Source organism: Phyllobates terribilis, unplaced genomic scaffold (genome assembly GCF_046119375.1).
Source record: "Phyllobates terribilis strain yellow unplaced genomic scaffold, ASM4611937v1 Scaffold_488__1_contigs__length_1352022, whole genome shotgun sequence".
In the NCBI taxonomy this organism is placed as follows: Eukaryota; Metazoa; Chordata; class Amphibia; order Anura; family Dendrobatidae; genus Phyllobates; species Phyllobates terribilis.
Window position 1 is genome coordinate 806102 of NW_027363248.1, and position 18620 is coordinate 824721.

The following is an 18620-nucleotide window of genomic DNA, read 5'->3' on the forward strand; positions in this document are numbered from 1 at the left end:
TCCGACAAACAAGCAAAATGAACAAAAAACATTGAATTCAATTCTTTCTGATTTTAGAAACTGCATTAAAGAAGGGGTGCACCGGTCCTGGAGATACTGCAATACCAGGTCAATGAGTGGAGTGGACAGAGCAAGCTCTTTTTCCATCTCCCTGTTCTAAAAATCCATTTAATATATGGTCCCCAGATAGGGGACGTATCAGATATTAAACTGATAAGAACAGATACTACACTTGATCTTAGCCAAAAGGCCGAGAAGCGATAACCAGAATTGGTTTCAAACTACGGAGCCACCCAAGGATCCTGAAAAGTCCATTTGTGGAGATGAGCTCCTGGACTCCCGTTAAGAAGACATGTTGTCAACCTCTAGATCCCTTACATGCCTGCACTTTTCGGCTTGCTGCTGCTGCAATCCACGCGTTTTAGATCTGCATAACTCCACCTCTTTAAACACAGCACCTTCACCCCCTGCTGTTCCCACCCGCCTCAACACCGTTGGAAGGGAGGAGAACCAATTAAGGCGGGGGGTGGGGTGGAACGAGCAGCTGTCTACCCTTAGCAGGAGGGCTGCTGATTACATACCTCTCCTGCTGCTGCTGCTGCTGCTGGCTGTCCAGCAGCAGACTGAAGGTGGCTGCTGCTGTGCACAGGTATATAAAGGCTCAGAGCCTATTATGACACGCGCAGCCAGCGTTCCATTGCCACATTCCATCTACTGCAGGCAGGATACCTGGCTGGCTGAATGTCGCTGAGAAGCTCACAGAGACCGCCATAAGCAACAGTTTAACAGAATGCCACAGACTAATCAACCAAACTTTTTGGGTTGGGTTCTCTTTTATAGTCTGCAGGCATTAAATGAAAGAAGTCAGTGTTCCAGCAGAGGGAGACAACGTTTCAGAAAAGGCATTGTAGCAAACCAAAAAAGAAATTTTAAGCGCAGCAGAGTAACCAGCGCACATACCTGTTAGCTCAGGTGAGTTTAAAAGGCTGCTGTTGATAACAAGGGCATTTGCTAAATAGATGGTGTGTGTGCAACAATATACTGAAAGGTCAATTATATTGTGCAGCTTATCTCACCACCTGTAGTTATTTAGGTGAAAGCTCCAAAATGCTTGCCTAATATGTCTGTTTATCCAAAAGGAAGTAAAAAGGGAGAGCTAGAAAGATAGCATTTCATTACATTACATGGCAATGCAATGCACAGTTGCTGAAGTTGAACCAAAATGAGCTTGTAATCTGGCTTCTGCAACTTTGAACATGAAAAATCCAATGAGGAGAAGAAAAGCAAAGCCAAAGAGTCCATCCCAAAATCCGACAAACAAGCAAAATGAACAAAAAACATTGAATTCAATTCTTTCTGATTTTAGAAACTGCATTAAAGAAGGGGTGCACCGGTCCTGGAGATACTGCAATACCAGGTCAATGCGTGGAGTGGACAGAGCAAGCTCTTTTTCCATCTCCCTGTTCTAAAAATCCATTTAATATATGGTCCCCAGATAGGGGACGTATCAGATATTAAACTGATAAGAACAGATACTACACTTGATCTTAGCCAAAAGGCCGAGAAGCGATAACCAGAATTGGTTTCAAACTACGGAGCCACCCAAGGATCCTGAAAAGTCCATTTGTGGAGATGAGCTCCTGGACTCCCGTTAAGAAGACATGTTGTCAACCTCTAGATCCCTTACATGCCTGCACTTTTCGGCTTGCTGCTGCTGCAATCCACGCGTTTTAGATCTGCATAACTCCACCTCTTTAAACACAGCACCTTCACCCCCTGCTGTTCCCACCCGCCTCAACACCGTTGGAAGGGAGGAGAACCAATTAAGGCGGGGGGTGGGGTGGAACGAGCAGCTGTCTACCCTTAGCAGGAGGGCTGCTGATTACATACCTCTCCTGCTGCTGCTGCTGCTGCTGGCTGTCCAGCAGCAGACTGAAGGTGGCTGCTGCTGTGCACAGGTATATAAAGGCTCAGAGCCTATTATGACACGCGCAGCCAGCGTTCCATTGCCACATTCCATCTACTGCAGGCAGGATACCTGGCTGGCTGAATGTCGCTGAGAAGCTCACAGAGACCGCCATAAGCAACAGTTTAACAGAATGCCACAGACTAATCAACCAAACTTTTTGGGTTGGGTTCTCTTTTATAGTCTGCAGGCATTAAATGAAAGAAGTCAGTGTTCCAGCAGAGGGAGACAACGTTTCAGAAAAGGCATTGTAGCAAACCAAAAAAGAAATTTTAAGCGCAGCAGAGTAACCAGCGCACATACCTGTTAGCTCAGGTGAGTTTAAAAGGCTGCTGTTGATAACAAGGGCATTTGCTAAATAGATGGTGTGTGTGCAACAATATACTGAAAGGTCAATTATATTGTGCAGCTTATCTCACCACCTGTAGTTATTTAGGTGAAAGCTCCAAAATGCTTGCCTAATATGTCTGTTTATCCAAAAGGAAGTAAAAAGGGAGAGCTAGAAAGATAGCATTTCATTACATTACATGGCAATGCAATGCACAGTTGCTGAAGTTGAACCAAAATGAGCTTGTAATCTGGCTTCTGCAACTTTGAACATGAAAAATCCAATGAGGAGAAGAAAAGCAAAGCCAAAGAGTCCATCCCAAAATCCGACAAACAAGCAAAATGAACAAAAAACATTGAATTCAATTCTTTCTGATTTTAGAAACTGCATTAAAGAAGGGGAGCACCGGTCCTGGAGATACTGCAATACCAGGTCAATGCGTGGAGTGGACAGAGCAAGCTCTTTTTCCATCTCCCTGTTCTAAAAATCCATTTAATATATGGTCCCCAGATAGGGGACGTATCAGATATTAAACTGATAAGAACAGATACTACACTTGATCTTAGCCAAAAGGCCGAGAAGCGATAACCAGAATTGGTTTCAAACTACGGAGCCACCCAAGGATCCTGAAAAGTCCATTTGTGGAGATGAGCTCCTGGACTCCCGTTAAGAAGACATGTTGTCAACCTCTAGATCCCTTACATGCCTGCACTTTTCGGCTTGCTGCTGCTGCAATCCACGCATTTTAGATCTGCATAACTCCACCTCTTTAAACACAGCACCTTCACCCCCTGCTGTTCCCACCCGCCTCAACACCGTTGGAAGGGAGGAGAACCAATTAAGGCGGGGGGTGGGGTGGAACGAGCAGCTGTCTACCCTTAGCAGGAGGGCTGCTGATTACATACCTCTCCTGCTGCTGCTGCTGCTGCTGGCTGTCCAGCAGCAGACTGAAGGTGGCTGCTGCTGTGCACAGGTATATAAAGGCTCAGAGCCTATTATGACACACGCAGCCAGCGTTCCATTGCCACATTCCATCTACTGCAGGCAGGATACCTGGCTGGCTGAATGTCGCTGAGAAGCTCACAGAGACCGCCATAAGCAACAGTTTAACAGAATGCCACAGACTAATCAACCAAACTTTTTGGGTTGGGTTCTCTTTTATAGTCTGCAGGCATTAAATGAAAGAAGTCAGTGTTCCAGCAGAGGGAGACAACGTTTCAGAAAAGGCATTGTAGCAAACCAAAAAAGAAATTTTAAGCGCAGCAGAGTAACCAGCGCACATACCTGTTAGCTCAGGTGAGTTTAAAAGGCTGCTGTTGATAACAAGGGCATTTGCTAAATAGATGGTGTGTGTGCAACAATATACTGAAAGGTCAATTATATTGTGCAGCTTATCTCACCACCTGTAGTTATTTAGGTGAAAGCTCCAAAATGCTTGCCTAATATGTCTGTTTATCCAAAAGGAAGTAAAAAGGGAGAGCTAGAAAGATAGCATTTCATTACATTACATGGCAATGCAATGCACAGTTGCTGAAGTTGAACCAAAATGAGCTTGTAATCTGGCTTCTGCAACTTTGAACATGAAAAATCCAATGAGGAGAAGAAAAGCAAAGCCAAAGAGTCCATCCCAAAATCCGACAAACAAGCAAAATGAACAAAAAACATTGAATTCAATTCTTTCTGATTTTAGAAACTGCATTAAAGAAGGGGTGCACCGGTCCTGGAGATACTGCAATACCAGGTCAATGCGTGGAGTGGACAGAGCAAGCTCTTTTTCCATCTCCCTGTTCTAAAAATCCATTTAATATATGGTCCCCAGATAGGGGACGTATCAGATATTAAACTGATAAGAACAGATTTTTTTTTTTTTTTTTTTTTTTTTTTTTTTTTTAAACCATTCAGGTTAGTTTTATAGCAAATCAGTAGGATATACCAAAACTGTTGCAAAAAAACCTTCTCATCATCATGGCCATATTTATTAAGCATAAAGTAACCTAATATTACAGAAAGAAGAACATCTTATTAATATAAACCAAAAGATCACTGAAATTTTACAATATGCCTCCACTTTTTAAATTTCCATATTCCCTCGGCATCTGTTCCACCACCGCTACTACTATCCATCTTGTAAATCAAAAATAGCCTAGAAAGAATAATCCTAATACATTCATTTACTGTAATTGATTTCCTTTTAAATACACAAAGATTCCTCACATCCCACAAACTTTCTAACACACAAGCCATAATTAACCACAAAACTCTCTCCTTTACACGTCCACTTGCACCAATACCAAACATAACCACACGCCAATCCACAAAAGTCACTCCTGCCAAACTCCTACACAACCCCCCTACACATTTCCACACGTCTTGCGCAAAATCACAATTCCACATCAGATGCATAACCGTCTCACAACCATTACATCCATCTGTTGGACAAACATCTGACCTAATCAAACCTCTCTTCTTTTGAACGTCTCTCACTGGAAGAATATTGTGAAACGCCATCCACACTACATCCTTCTGTTTGTTGGACATCCCATACATACCCAACTTTCTCCAAGCATCCGCAACCTCATTCCCTCTCAAACCAACAATATTAGACTCGACCTCATTTGCACACAATTTCCTATACACCCTCTTAGTCATTCTAAACTCATCCACCGGCACACTCAGCAAATCATACTTCTTGACAAACTTCTCAATCACCTCATACCACACCGGACACTTAAAAGACACAGGCACTCTCGCATCCCTCTTTCTCCAACCTAACCCATACAACATCCATCCTGCAGAATAACTTGCCATACATGCACCCTTATTACCTTTACCCAACAATACCACAATCGTCTTAATATAATGGAGCCCTAAAAAAACCTCAACATTAGGAAATCCCAAACCACCATGCTGGCAGGCCTTATAAAGGCTTTCCCTCTTCAGCTTCTCCATCTTGCTGCACCAGAAAAAGGAAAAAATCATTTTCTCAACTCTCTTCACTTTCCTAAAAGGGGATGGAAAAATTATGGCCACAAAAAGCAGAATGGGTAAGATCACTGCTTTGATAACTAGAACTTTGCCCCGCAAAGAAAGATCTCTCATTCTCCAAAAATTCAATTTTCGCTCAACACGCATACCACACTCGTCCCAACTCTCATTTCCTTTCAGATCATCATTGAAAAATACCCCTAAAACCTTAATTGCACTCTCCTCATACTTAACACCTTCCATACGAATACTGTCATCTCCAAAGCATTTGAAACTACACTTAGTCCAGTTAACTCTAAAACCTGATGCACCACAGAAAAAATCCAAAAGCAACCTCACCCTACTCATTGAAGCCATACTTTCACTCACCATCACAACATCATCCATGTAACCTAACACCTTCACATGCTTACCACCACTCCCAGGCACTAACAATCCTCTCATCATTTTCTCACGTCTCACTAAACACAGCAAAGGCTCAATCACACATACAAACAAGACAGGGGACATAGGGCACCCCTGTCATACACCAGACCTAATCATCACTTTGTCAGACAACCATCCATTCACTAAAAACTCACTTGACACATAATCATATAAAGACTTAACTCCATTCAGAAAAACCCTAGGGAAACCCATCCTCTCCAATACTTTAAACAGAAACACATGCGAAACTCTATCAAAAGCCTTTTCGAAATCAATTGCTAACACCATACACTTCTGCTTTCTAGTCTTACAATCCCCAAGCATATCCCTTAACAATAACAAATTATCACTTATACTCCGACCAGGCACGGCACACGCTTGGTCATCCTCCACAACCCTACCAATCACCTCACGCATACGATTTGCTAACAATTTACTGTAGACCTTATAATCAGCGTTAAGCAATGATATGGGTCTCCAGTTCTCCAAACGCTTTTTCTCACCCTTCTTAAACACAAGAACCACTATACCCTCTTTCATACTGTCACACAAAACACCATTCATCCACATATACCTACAAACCTCAGTCAAGTCCTTACCCAAAAACTCCCAAGCTTTCACATACAGCTCCACAGGCAACCCATCCTTCCCAGGCGTCTTATTCTTTTTAGCACTCATAACAACATTCCTCACCTCATCCAAAATAACATCCTCACACAAAGCATCACATTCATCCGAACCAAGTCTCTTCTCCATACCACTCAATACATGCGACACAAGTCCAGGATCAATCCATTTCTCATCGTACAACTTACTATAGAAGCCATTCACCTCATTCAACACATTCTTCCCAACCACACTAGATCCATCTTCACCTACCACTTCACTCAAATCCAACTTCCTTCCATTCATTTTTTTAAAAAAGTACCTGGTGCACTTTTCATTCTTTTCCAAATGCTCTAACTTGGTACGGTAAATAATCTCTTTACCTTTTTCATCCAGAAGACATTTTAACTCATTCTTAGCAACCTCAAGCTGATCAGACATATCCATTCCTTTCCTAACACACCCACGCAACCAATCAATCCGTCTACTTAAGTCATTAAATCTATTACGATATCTGGCAGCTTTTTTGTAGCCCCATTTTTTAAAGAAAGTTTTTAACTGTAATTTCACCCAATCCCACCATTCAAGCACACTACCAAAATCACGCTTACGCCACCTCCAACTTGCATACCTTTTCTCCAACTCACTCATCACCTCCTCATCCTCCAACAACCTCGTATTCAATTTCCAAACCCCACCCCCAAACACCATGTCCCCATTCGCACTAAAAACTCCACGCAAACACTCATGATCAGAAAAAGGTACCTTATGTTGAACATAACTTGAACAAACCATATTTTTGGAAAATAACATCCTATCTATCCTCGATGAAATATTACCACGGTCAGCATAATATGTAGGCGGTGGTGGAATGCCATACTCAAGTATTGCAGCGTCTAAGAAAGAAAAATCAGAAATAAGTTGAGATAACTTTTTTCCCGTAATGTCCACATTACCTTCTGTGACACAATTACAGTCACCAACAAAAACTGTAGGAATTTTTCCAGGGAGAAAAAAACTCAATTTCTCAAGAAGAGCAAGCCGCTCCTCTTTTTTAGTAGGACAATATAAATTAATCATTCTAACCTTCCACCCCCTATAACTCAAAAAAACAATAATGCAGCGACCCACCTCCACAACCGTGTAACTATCAATAGTAATATTCTTATTACCAACTAAAATCCCCACACCATCATTTTTGTTAAAGCTGGACCCCGACCAAACATACTGGCCATAAGGCCAGTCCTTATCCCCTGGAGATTCAGTAATCCCACACTCTTGTAGACAATAGACATCTGCACTCAAACCCTTTAGATAATCCAGAACTGTTGTTCTTCGGGTAACAGATCTAATTTGCCTAACATTAAGGGACACAATGTCCCATCCAGAATGATGCGGCATAACTAAAGGGGATCACACATAACCTGAAAAAAAAAGAAAGAAAACATCAACTCAACCTTCATCAAGCAAAGCAAAGCTATTACCATCTGGCTGAATGCCAAATGTAACAATGTCAGGAGAAAATACATCTGACGGGTAAGCACGAGAGTCCACCGGGCTATCACACACGGCAGCAATGGATGAACACTCAGTCCTTGGCTTCTTCTTGACCACATCAGGATCCTCCTCATCAGAGAAACGGACAGCAGACAAGTCCCCTTGGCCACCGCCCCCGATCTCCTCTGAAGCAGTATTGCACCAAGATATGACAGGAGAATTGGACAAGTCCATTTCCCCCTCACCACGGACACCAAACTGGGGAGGGAAAGGTGACATCACCTCTGGAATCACCATGTCAAAGCCTCCTGACGCAGGAGGCTGAAGCTGGGCATCTTCAAATATGTCGTCCATCTGAGTGCCATCCTCTTCCTCTTGGGGAGCAGTTGCCTCCCCGACATCCGGAAGGGGACCTTGTGGAACCCTAGTAGAAGTCGAAGGAACAGCAGGCCCCTCCGCGACCACTTGAGCAAAAGACTTAGGAGTGGTTCTAGCTTGACACTGCCTAAGAACATGCCCCTCCTCACCACAAGCATCACACTTTACCTGGTTCTTGCAGTCTTTCGCCATATGACCAGACGTGTTACACCTCCTGCAGGTTGGCGGATACCTGCAGGACTCCTGGACATGACCATACTTGTTACATCTTCTGCAGAATAAAGGAGCATCAGGAAAGTACAAGAAACCAGTGTCTCTCCCAATAGAGAAACTCATAGGAGGATAATGTATGCCCCCTGGCCCCTCGGGGTCTGTAGCAAAACGAACAAAGTACTTGTATTTGCCAGTCCACAAGCCTTCTTCATTCGAGATCTTGTGGGAAAAATGCACATAAGTACAATGCCTCCTCAAGAATACAGTAATGTCCTCCTGGGGGATAAAGGGATTGTGCATAAACACAACAACAGGAACATCCCCCTTTGAATAGAGGACAGTAAAAGTGAGTCCATCTAGGAGGGAGTTCTCAGTATGGCCTTTCAAGGTTCTATAAAGATTTTGGCAAGCAGCCATAGTAGAAAGAACCAGCACATACCTTCCATGACTTCTAAATTCCTGCAGGCAAAGAATGTCCGACTTCTTAATCTTCAATGCTTCATAGAAGATGGCATTCACCAGGTAGGACATGGAAAAATGTCCCTTCTTCTCCTCGGAAATCTCAATGCGAAATCCATTCTTGACCCGGGGGTCCCCGGTCCCAGCAAATTTCAGCTTGACTCCCATAGTCAGCCACGGAAATCGCCTTCCCGTTTCCTCCTCACTCTCCCCCTATAGCAGCATCCAGCTTAAGCCACCGGAGTGGCGATGCTGGAAGGCCGAGGGCTAGCACTCAAGGAACCTGATGTCCAGACACTTGATCTGAGCCAAAAGGCCGAGAAGCGATAACCAGAATTGGTTTCAAACTACGGAGCCACCCAAGGATCCTGAAAAGTCCATTTGTGGAGATGAGCTCCTGGACTCCCGTTAAGAAGACATGTTGTCAACCTCTAGATCCCTTACATGCCTGCACTTTTCGGCTTGCTGCTGCTGCAATCCACGCGTTTTAGATCTGCATAACTCCACCTCTTTAAACACAGCACCTTCACCCCCTGCTGTTCCCACCCGCCTCAACACCGTTGGAAGGGAGGAGAACCAATTAAGGCGGGGGGTGGGGTGGAACGAGCAGCTGTCTACCCTTAGCAGGAGGGCTGCTGATTACATACCTCTCCTGCTGCTGCTGCTGCTGCTGGCTGTCCAGCAGCAGACTGAAGGTGGCTGCTGCTGTGCACAGGTATATAAAGGCTCAGAGCCTATTATGACACGCGCAGCCAGCGTTCCATTGCCACATTCCATCTACTGCAGGCAGGATACCTGGCTGGCTGAATGTCGCTGAGAAGCTCACAGAGACCGCCATAAGCAACAGTTTAACAGAATGCCACAGACTAATCAACCAAACTTTTTGGGTTGGGTTCTCTTTTATAGTCTGCAGGCATTAAATGAAAGAAGTCAGTGTTCCAGCAGAGGGAGACAACGTTTCAGAAAAGGCATTGTAGCAAACCAAAAAAGAAATTTTAAGCGCAGCAGAGTAACCAGCGCACATACCTGTTAGCTCAGGTGAGTTTAAAAGGCTGCTGTTGATAACAAGGGCATTTGCTAAATAGATGGTGTGTGTGCAACAATATACTGAAAGGTCAATTATATTGTGCAGCTTATCTCACCACCTGTAGTTATTTAGGTGAAAGCTCCAAAATGCTTGCCTAATATGTCTGTTTATCCAAAAGGAAGTAAAAAGGGAGAGCTAGAAAGATAGCATTTCATTACATTACATGGCAATGCAATGCACAGTTGCTGAAGTTGAACCAAAATGAGCTTGTAATCTGGCTTCTGCAACTTTGAACATGAAAAATCCAATGAGGAGAAGAAAAGCAAAGCCAAAGAGTCCATCCCAAAATCCGACAAACAAGCAAAATGAACAAAAAACATTGAATTCAATTCTTTCTGATTTTAGAAACTGCATTAAAGAAGGGGTGCACCGGTCCTGGAGATACTGCAATACCAGGTCAATGCGTGGAGTGGACAGAGCAAGCTCTTTTTCCATCTCCCTGTTCTAAAAATCCATTTAATATATGGTCCCCAGATAGGGGACGTATCAGATATTAAACTGATAAGAACAGATACTACACTTGATCTTAGCCAAAAGGCCGAGAAGCGATAACCAGAATTGGTTTCAAACTACGGAGCCACCCAAGGATCCTGAAAAGTCCATTTGTGGAGATGAGCTCCTGGACTCCCGTTAAGAAGACATGTTGTCAACCTCTAGATCCCTTACATGCCTGCACTTTTCGGCTTGCTGCTGCTGCAATCCACGCGTTTTAGATCTGCATAACTCCACCTCTTTAAACACAGCACCTTCACCCCCTGCTGTTCCCACCCGCCTCAACACCGTTGGAAGGGAGGAGAACCAATTAAGGCGGGGGGTGGGGTGGAACGAGCAGCTGTCTACCCTTAGCAGGAGGGCTGCTGATTACATACCTCTCCTGCTGCTGCTGCTGCTGCTGCTGGCTGTCCAGCAGCAGACTGAAGGTGGCTGCTGCTGTGCACAGGTATATAAAGGCTCAGAGCCTATTATGACACGCGCAGCCAGCGTTCCATTGCCACATTCCATCTACTGCAGGCAGGATACCTGGCTGGCTGAATGTCGCTGAGAAGCTCACAGAGACCGCCATAAGCAACAGTTTAACAGAATGCCACAGACTAATCAACCAAACTTTTTGGGTTGGGTTCTCTTTTATAGTCTGCAGGCATTAAATGAAAGAAGTCAGTGTTCCAGCAGAGGGAGACAACGTTTCAGAAAAGGCATTGTAGCAAACCAAAAAAGAAATTTTAAGTGCAGCAGAGTAACCAGCGCACATACCTGTTAGCTCAGGTGAGTTTAAAAGGCTGCTGTTGATAACAAGGGCATTTGCTAAATAGATGGTGTGTGTGCAACAATATACTGAAAGGTCAATTATATTGTGCAGCTTATCTCACCACCTGTAGTTATTTAGGTGAAAGCTCCAAAATGCTTGCCTAATATGTCTGTTTATCCAAAAGGAAGTAAAAAGGGAGAGCTAGAAAGATAGCATTTCATCACATTACATGGCAATGCAATGCACAGTTGCTGAAGTTGAACCAAAATGAGCTTGTAATCTGGCTTCTGCAACTTTGAACATGAAAAATCCAATGAGGAGAAGAAAAGCAAAGCCAAAGAGTCCATCCCAAAATCCGACAAACAAGCAAAATGAACAAAAAACATTGAATTCAATTCTTTCTGATTTTAGAAACTGCATTAAAGAAGGGGTGCACCGGTCCTGGAGATACTGCAATACCAGGTCAATGCGTGGAGTGGACAGAGCAAGCTCTTTTTCCATCTCCCTGTTCTAAAAATCCATTTAATATATGGTCCCCAGATAGGGGACGTATCAGATATTAAACTGATAAGAACAGATACTACACTTGATCTTAGCCAAAAGGCCGAGAAGCGATAACCAGAATTGGTTTCAAACTACGGAGCCACCCAAGGATCCTGAAAAGTCCATTTGTGGAGATGAGCTCCTGGACTCCCGTTAAGAAGACATGTTGTCAACCTCTAGATCCCTTACATGCCTGCACTTTTCGGCTTGCTGCTGCAATCCACGCGTTTTAGATCTGCATAACTCCACCTCTTTAAACACAGCACCTTCACCCCCTGCTGTTCCCACCCGCCTCAACACCGTTGGAAGGGAGGAGAACCAATTAAGGCGGGGGGTGGGGTGGAACGAGCAGCTGTCTACCCTTAGCAGGAGGGCTGCTGATTACATACCTCTCCTGCTGCTGCTGCTGCTGCTGGCTGTCCAGCAGCAGACTGAAGGTGGCTGCTGCTGTGCACAGGTATATAAAGGCTCAGAGCCTATTATGACACGCGCAGCCAGCGTTCCATTGATACATTCCATCTACTGCAGGCAGGATACCTGGCTGGCTGAATGTCGCTGAGAAGCTCAAAGAGACCGCCATAAGCAACAGTTTAACAGAATGCCACAGACTAATCAACCAAACTTTTTGGGTTGGGTTCTCTTTTATAGTCTGCAGGCATTAAATGAAAGAAGTCAGTGTTCCAGCAGAGGGAGACAACGTTTCAGAAAAGGCATTGTAGCAAACCAAAAAAGAAATTTTAAGCGCAGCAGAGTAACCAGCGCACATACCTGTTAGCTCAGGTGAGTTTAAAAGGCTGCTGTTGATAACAAGGGCATTTGCTAAATAGATGGTGTGTGTGCAACAATATACTGAAAGGTCAATTATATTGTGCAGCTTATCTCACCACCTGTAGTTATTTAGGTGAAAGCTCCAAAATGCTTGCCTAATATGTCTGTTTATCCAAAAGGAAGTAAAAAGGGAGAGCTAGAAAGATAGCATTTCATTACATTACATGGCAATGCAATGCACAGTTGCTGAAGTTGAACCAAAATGAGTTTGTAATCTGGCTTCTGCAACTTTGAACATGAAAAATCCAATGAGGAGAAGAAAAGCAAAGCCAAAGAGTCCATCCCAAAATCCGACAAACAAGCAAAATGAACAAAAAACATTGAATTCAATTCTTTCTGATTTTAGAAACTGCATTAAAGAAGGGGTGCACCGGTCCTGGAGATACTGCAATACCAGGTCAATGCGTGGAGTGGACAGAGCAAGCTCTTTTTCCATCTCCCTGTTCTAAAAATCCATTTAATATATGGTCCCCAGATAGGGGACGTATCAGATATTAAACTGATAAGAACAGATACTACACTTGATCTTAGCCAAAAGGCCGAGAAGCGATAACCAGAATTGGTTTCAAACTACGGAGCCACCCAAGGATCCTGAAAAGTCCATTTGTGGAGATGAGCTCCTGGACTCCCGTTAAGAAGACATGTTGTCAACCTCTAGATCCCTTACATGCCTGCACTTTTCGGCTTGCTGCTGCTGCAATCCACGCGTTTTAGATCTGCATAACTCCACCTCTTTAAACACAGCACCTTCACCCCCTGCTGTTCCCACCCGCCTCAACACCGTTGGAAGGGAGGAGAACCAATTAAGGCGGGGGGTGGGGTGGAACGAGCAGCTGTCTACCCTTAGCAGGAGGGCTGCTGATTACATACCTCTCCTGCTGCTGCTGCTGCTGCTGCTGGCTGTCCAGCAGCAGACTGAAGGTGGCTGCTGCTGTGCACAGGTATATAAAGGCTCAGAGCCTATTATGACACGCGCAGCCAGCGTTCCATTGCCACATTCCATCTACTGCAGGCAGGATACCTGGCTGGCTGAATGTCGCTGAGAAGCTCACAGAGACCGCCATAAGCAACAGTTTAACAGAATGCCACAGACTAATCAACCAAACTTTTTGGGTTGGGTTCTCTTTTATAGTCTGCAGGCATTAAATGAAAGAAGTCAGTGTTCCAGCAGAGGGAGACAACGTTTCAGAAAAGGCATTGTAGCAAACCAAAAAAGAAATTTTAAGCGCAGCAGAGTAACCAGCGCACATACCTGTTAGCTCAGGTGAGTTTAAAAGGCTGCTGTTGATAACAAGGGCATTTGCTAAATAGATGGTGTGTGTGCAACAATATACTGAAAGGTCAATTATATTGTGCAGCTTATCTCACCACCTGTAGTTATTTAGGTGAAAGCTCCAAAATGCTTGCCTAATATGTCTGTTTATCCAAAAGGAAGTAAAAAGGGAGAGCTAGAAAGATAGCATTTCATTACATTACATGGCAATGCAATGCACAGTTGCTGAAGTTGAACCAAAATGAGCTTGTAATCTGGCTTCTGCAACTTTGAACATGAAAAATCCAATGAGGAGAAGAAAAGCAAAGCCAAAGAGTCCATCCCAAAATCCGACAAACAAGCAAAATGAACAAAAAACATTGAATTCAATTCTTTCTGATTTTAGAAACTGCATTAAAGAAGGGGTGCACCGGTCCTGGAGATACTGCAATACCAGGTCAATGCGTGGAGTGGACAGAGCAAGCTCTTTTTCCATCTCCCTGTTCTAAAAATCCATTTAATATATGGTCCCCAGATAGGGGACGTATCAGATATTAAACTGATAAGAACAGATACTACACTTGATCTTAGCCAAAAGGCCGAGAAGCGATAACCAGAATTGGTTTCAAACTACGGAGCCACCCAAGGATCCTGAAAAGTCCATTTGTGGAGATGAGCTCCTGGACTCCCGTTAAGAAGACATGTTGTCAACCTCTAGATCCCTTACATGCCTGCACTTTTCGGCTTGCTGCTGCTGCAATCCACGCGTTTTAGATCTGCATAACTCCACCTCTTTAAACACAGCACCTTCACCCCCTGCTGTTCCCACCCGCCTCAACACCGTTGGAAGGGAGGAGAACCAATTAAGGCGGGGGGTGGGGTGGAACGAGCAGCTGTCTACCCTTAGCAGGAGGGCTGCTGATTACATACCTCTCCTGCTGCTGCTGCTGCTGCTGGCTGTCCAGCAGCAGACTGAAGGTGGCTGCTGCTGTGCACAGGTATATAAAGGCTCAGAGCCTATTATGACATGCGCAGCCAGCGTTCCATTGCCACATTCCATCTACTGCAGGCAGGATACCTGGCTGGCTGAATGTCGCTGAGAAGCTCACAGAGACCGCCATAAGCAACAGTTTAACAGAATGCCACAGACTAATCAACCAAACTTTTTGGGTTGGGTTCTCTTTTATAGTCTGCAGGCATTAAATGAAAGAAGTCAGTGTTCCAGCAGAGGGAGACAACGTTTCAGAAAAGGCATTGTAGCAAACCAAAAAAGAAATTTTAAGCGCAGCAGAGTAACCAGCGCACATACCTGTTAGCTCAGGTGAGTTTAAAAGGCTGCTGTTGATAACAAGGGCATTTGCTAAATAGATGGTGTGTGTGCAACAATATACTGAAAGGTCAATTATATTGTGCAGCTTATCTCACCACCTGTAGTTATTTAGGTGAAAGCTCCAAAATGCTTGCCTAATATGTCTGTTTATCCAAAAGGAAGTAAAAAGGGAGAGCTAGAAAGATAGCATTTCATTACATTACATGGCAATGCAATGCACAGTTGCTGAAGTTGAACCAAAATGAGCTTGTAATCTGGCTTCTGCAACTTTGAACATGAAAAATCCAATGAGGAGAAGAAAAGCAAAGCCAAAGAGTCCATCCCAAAATCCGACAAACAAGCAAAATGAACAAAAAACATTGAATTCAATTCTTTCTGATTTTAGAAACTGCATTAAAGAAGGGGTGCACCGGTCCTGGAGATACTGCAATACCAGGTCAATGCGTGGAGTGGACAGAGCAAGCTCTTTTTCCATCTCCCTGTTCTAAAAATCCATTTAATATATGGTCCCCAGATAGGGGACGTATCAGATATTAAACTGATAAGAACAGATACTACACTTGATCTTAGCCAAAAGGCCGAGAAGCGATAACCAGAATTGGTTTCAAACTACAGAGCCACCCAAGGATCCTGAAAAGTCCATTTGTGGAGATGAGCTCCTGGACTCCCGTTAAGAAGACATGTTGTCAACCTCTAGATCCCTTACATGCCTGCACTTTTCGGCTTGCTGCTGCTGCAATCCACGCGTTTTAGATCTGCATAACTCCACCTCTTTAAACACAGCACCTTCACCCCCTGCTGTTCCCACCCGCCTCAACACCGTTGGAAGGGAGGAGAACCAATTAAGGCGGGGGGTGGGGTGGAACGAGCAGCTGTCTACCCTTAGCAGGAGGGCTGCTGATTACATACCTCTCCTGCTGCTGCTGCTGCTGCTGCTGGCTGTCCAGCAGCAGACTGAAGGTGGCTGCTGCTGTGCACAGGTATATAAAGGCTCAGAGCCTATTATGACACGCGCAGCCAGCGTTCCATTGCCACATTCCATCTACTGCAGGCAGGATACCTGGCTGGCTGAATGTCGCTGAGAAGCTCACAGAGACCGCCATAAGCAACAGTTTAACAGAATGCCACAGACTAATCAACCAAACTTTTTGGGTTGGGTTCTCTTTTATAGTCTGCAGGCATTAAATGAAAGAAGTCAGTGTTCCAGCAGAGGGAGACAACGTTTCAGAAAAGGCATTGTAGCAAACCAAAAAAGAAATTTTAAGCGCAGCAGAGTAACCAGCGCACATACCTGTTAGCTCAGGTGAGTTTAAAAGGCTGCTGTTGATAACAAGGGCATTTGCTAAATAGATGGTGTGTGTGCAGCAATATACTGAAAGGTCAATTATATTGTGCAGCTTATCTCACCACCTGTAGTTATTTAGGTGAAAGCTCCAAAATGCTTGCCTAATATGTCTGTTTATCCAAAAGGAAGTAAAAAGGGAGAGCTAGAAAGATAGCATTTCATTACATTACATGGCAATGCAATGCACAGTTGCTGAAGTTGAACCAAAATGAGCTTGTAATCTGGCTTCTGCAACTTTGAACATGAAAAATCCAATGAGGAGAAGAAAAGCAAAGCCAAAGAGTCCATCCCAAAATCCGACAAACAAGCAAAATGAACAAAAAACATTGAATTCAATTCTTTCTGATTTTAGAAACTGCATTAAAGAAGGGGTGCACGGGTCCTGGAGATACTGCAATACCAGGTCAATGCGTGGAGTGGACAGAGCAAGCTCTTTTTCCATCTCCCGTTCTAAAAATCCATTTAATATATGGTCCCCAGATAGGGGACGTATCAGATATTAAACTGATAAGAACAGATACTACACTTGATCTTAGCCAAAAGGCCGAGAAACGATAACCAGAATTGGTTTCAAACTACGGAGCCACCCAAGGATCCTGAAAAGTCCATTTGTGGAGATGAGCTCCTGGACTCCCGTTAAGAAGACATGTTGTCAACCTCTAGATCCCTTACATGCCTGCACTTTTCGGCTTGCTGCTGCTGCAATCCACGCGTTTTAGATCTGCATAACTCCACCTCTTTAAACACAGCACCTTCACCCCCTGCTGTTCCCACCCGCCTCAACACCGTTGGAAGGGAGGAGAACCAATTAAGGCGGGGGGTGGGGTGGAACGAGCAGCTGTCTACCCTTAGCAGGAGGGCTGCTGATTACATACCTCTCCTGCTGCTGCTGCTGCTGCTGGCTGTCCAGCAGCAGACTGAAGGTGGCTGCTGCTGTGCACAGGTATATAAAGGCTCAGAGCCTATTATGACACGCGCAGCCAGCGTTCCATTGCCACATTCCATCTACTGCAGGCAGGATACCTGGCTGGCTGAATGTCGCTGAGAAGCTCACAGAGACCGCCATAAGCAACAGTTTAACAGAATGCCACAGACTAATCAACCAAACTTTTTGGGTTGGGTTCTCTTTTATAGTCTGCAGGCATTAAATGAAAGAAGTCAGTGTTCCAGCAGAGGGAGACAACGTTTCAGAAAAGGCATTGTAGCAAACCAAAAAAGAAATTTTAAGCGCAGCAGAGTAACCAGCGCACATACCTGTTAGCTCAGGTGAGTTTAAAAGGCTGCTGTTGATAACAAGGGCATTTGCTAAATAGATGGTGTGTGTGCAACAATATACTGAAAGGTCAATTATATTGTGCAGCTTATCTCACCACCTGTAGTTATTTAGGTGAAAGCTCCAAAATGCTTGCCTAATATGTCTGTTTATCCAAAAGGAAGTAAAAAGGGAGAGCTAGAAAGATAGCATTTCATTACATTACATGGCAATGCAATGCACAGTTGCTGAAGTTGAACCAAAATGAGCTTGTAATCTGGCTTCTGCAACTTTGAACATGAAAAATCCAATGAGGAGAAGAAAAGCAAAGCCAAAGAGTCCATCCCAAAATCCGACAAACAAGCAAAATGAACAAAAAACATTGAATTCAATTCTTTCTGATTTTAGAAACTGCATTAAAGAAGGGGTGCACCGGTCCTGGAGATACTGCAATACCAGGTCAATGCGTGGAGTGGACAGAGCAAGCTCTTTTTCCATCTCCCTGTTCTAAAAATCCATTTAATATATGGTCCCCAGATAGGGGACGTATCAGATATTAAACTGATAAGAACAGATACTACACTTGATCTTAGCCAAAAGGCCGAGAAGCGATAACCAGAATTGGTTTCAAACTACGGAGCCACCCAAGGATCCTGAAAAGTCCATTTGTGGAGATGAGCTCCTGGACTCCCGTTAAGAAGACATGTTGTCAACCTCTAGATCCCTTACATGCCTGCACTTTTCGGCTTGCTGCTGCTGCAATCCACGCGTTTTAGATCTGCATAACTCCACCTCTTTAAACACAGCACCTTCACCCCCTGCTGTTCCCACCCGCCTCAACACCGTTGGAAGGGAGGAGAACCAATTAAGGCGGGGGGT

The 18620-nt window shown here is 44.2% G+C and overlaps 11 non-coding genes across 11 annotated transcripts; all 11 read right to left on the reverse strand.

Moving 5' to 3' along the window:
- Positions 1-71: 71 nt before the first annotated feature.
- Positions 72-262, reverse strand: LOC141229917 (U2 spliceosomal RNA). Its single transcript, XR_012296534.1, has one exon. It is a non-coding gene; the product is annotated as a U2 spliceosomal RNA (small nuclear RNA).
- Positions 263-1380: 1118 nt separating this feature from the next.
- LOC141229827 (U2 spliceosomal RNA) lies at positions 1381-1571 on the reverse strand. The gene has a single exon (XR_012296447.1). It is a non-coding gene; the product is annotated as a U2 spliceosomal RNA (small nuclear RNA).
- A 1118-nt stretch (positions 1572-2689) lies between these two features.
- LOC141229907 (U2 spliceosomal RNA) lies at positions 2690-2880 on the reverse strand. Its single transcript, XR_012296525.1, has one exon. It is a non-coding gene; the product is annotated as a U2 spliceosomal RNA (small nuclear RNA).
- A 1118-nt stretch (positions 2881-3998) lies between these two features.
- LOC141229994 (U2 spliceosomal RNA) lies at positions 3999-4192 on the reverse strand. Its single transcript, XR_012296603.1, has one exon. It is a non-coding gene; the product is annotated as a U2 spliceosomal RNA (small nuclear RNA).
- A 6112-nt stretch (positions 4193-10304) lies between these two features.
- On the reverse strand, positions 10305-10495 carry LOC141229838 (U2 spliceosomal RNA). Its single transcript, XR_012296458.1, has one exon. It is a non-coding gene; the product is annotated as a U2 spliceosomal RNA (small nuclear RNA).
- Positions 10496-11616: 1121 nt separating this feature from the next.
- Positions 11617-11807, reverse strand: LOC141229849 (U2 spliceosomal RNA). The gene has a single exon (XR_012296470.1). It is a non-coding gene; the product is annotated as a U2 spliceosomal RNA (small nuclear RNA).
- Positions 11808-12922: 1115 nt separating this feature from the next.
- On the reverse strand, positions 12923-13113 carry LOC141229860 (U2 spliceosomal RNA). The gene has a single exon (XR_012296481.1). It is a non-coding gene; the product is annotated as a U2 spliceosomal RNA (small nuclear RNA).
- Positions 13114-14234: 1121 nt separating this feature from the next.
- On the reverse strand, positions 14235-14425 carry LOC141229873 (U2 spliceosomal RNA). Its single transcript, XR_012296493.1, has one exon. It is a non-coding gene; the product is annotated as a U2 spliceosomal RNA (small nuclear RNA).
- A 1118-nt stretch (positions 14426-15543) lies between these two features.
- Positions 15544-15734, reverse strand: LOC141229885 (U2 spliceosomal RNA). Its single transcript, XR_012296504.1, has one exon. It is a non-coding gene; the product is annotated as a U2 spliceosomal RNA (small nuclear RNA).
- A 1121-nt stretch (positions 15735-16855) lies between these two features.
- LOC141229944 (U2 spliceosomal RNA) lies at positions 16856-17045 on the reverse strand. The gene has a single exon (XR_012296561.1). It is a non-coding gene; the product is annotated as a U2 spliceosomal RNA (small nuclear RNA).
- Positions 17046-18163: 1118 nt separating this feature from the next.
- Positions 18164-18354, reverse strand: LOC141229897 (U2 spliceosomal RNA). Its single transcript, XR_012296515.1, has one exon. It is a non-coding gene; the product is annotated as a U2 spliceosomal RNA (small nuclear RNA).
- Positions 18355-18620: the final 266 nt, after the last annotated feature.